The sequence below is a fragment of the Ixodes scapularis genome, unplaced genomic scaffold (genome assembly GCF_016920785.2).
Source record: "Ixodes scapularis isolate PalLabHiFi unplaced genomic scaffold, ASM1692078v2 PGA_scaffold1__304_contigs__length_218370807, whole genome shotgun sequence".
In the NCBI taxonomy this organism is placed as follows: domain Eukaryota; kingdom Metazoa; phylum Arthropoda; class Arachnida; order Ixodida; family Ixodidae; genus Ixodes; species Ixodes scapularis.
Genome location: NW_024609846.1, coordinates 138,901,871 through 138,902,464, shown reverse-complemented (window position 1 = coordinate 138,902,464; position 594 = coordinate 138,901,871).

Here is a 594-nt window from a genome sequence, read left to right as displayed (position 1 = left end):
TGTTTCTCTATTTCTTTTGCTCATTGACCTCGTCACCGACATGCAAGACCTCGGAGGAAACAGGAAAGGGTTCCACCTGTTTTGATATAATGCTCTCCCGGGCTTGTCGCGTTGAAGTGATGTCACTCGTGACCGTCAGTGTCCTCTGCCGTCCGCAAAGGTTTCTGTGATATCCTTCCGAATCAGTTGGCTGACGTCGCACCACTGCACGGGCACCAAGTCCGACGTTATCGACGAGGTCTCGCAACTCCCGTCGTCTTCACCTGGGGCTCGACCTTGCCCGTTGCCTTGCCTCCACGACGTGGCGTTGAAGTTGGAACTTCCAAGTCCTCCCGCCGAGGTGTCGACTTGTTGCTTTCCACGCTGGGCCTCAGCCCCCGAAGCCTCCCGCTGAGGTGCCGCTTCGAACTTTTGGTCGTAACTCACAAGTCCTCCCGCTGAGGTGTCGACTTGCTTTCTTTCCCGTTAGGCCTGAGCCTCCGAAGCCTCCCGCTGAGGTGCCACTTCGTACCTTTGGGTCAAAACCCACAAGCCCTCTCGCTGAGATGTCGACTTGTTTTCTCCCACGTTGGGCCTCAGCCGCCGAAGCCTCCC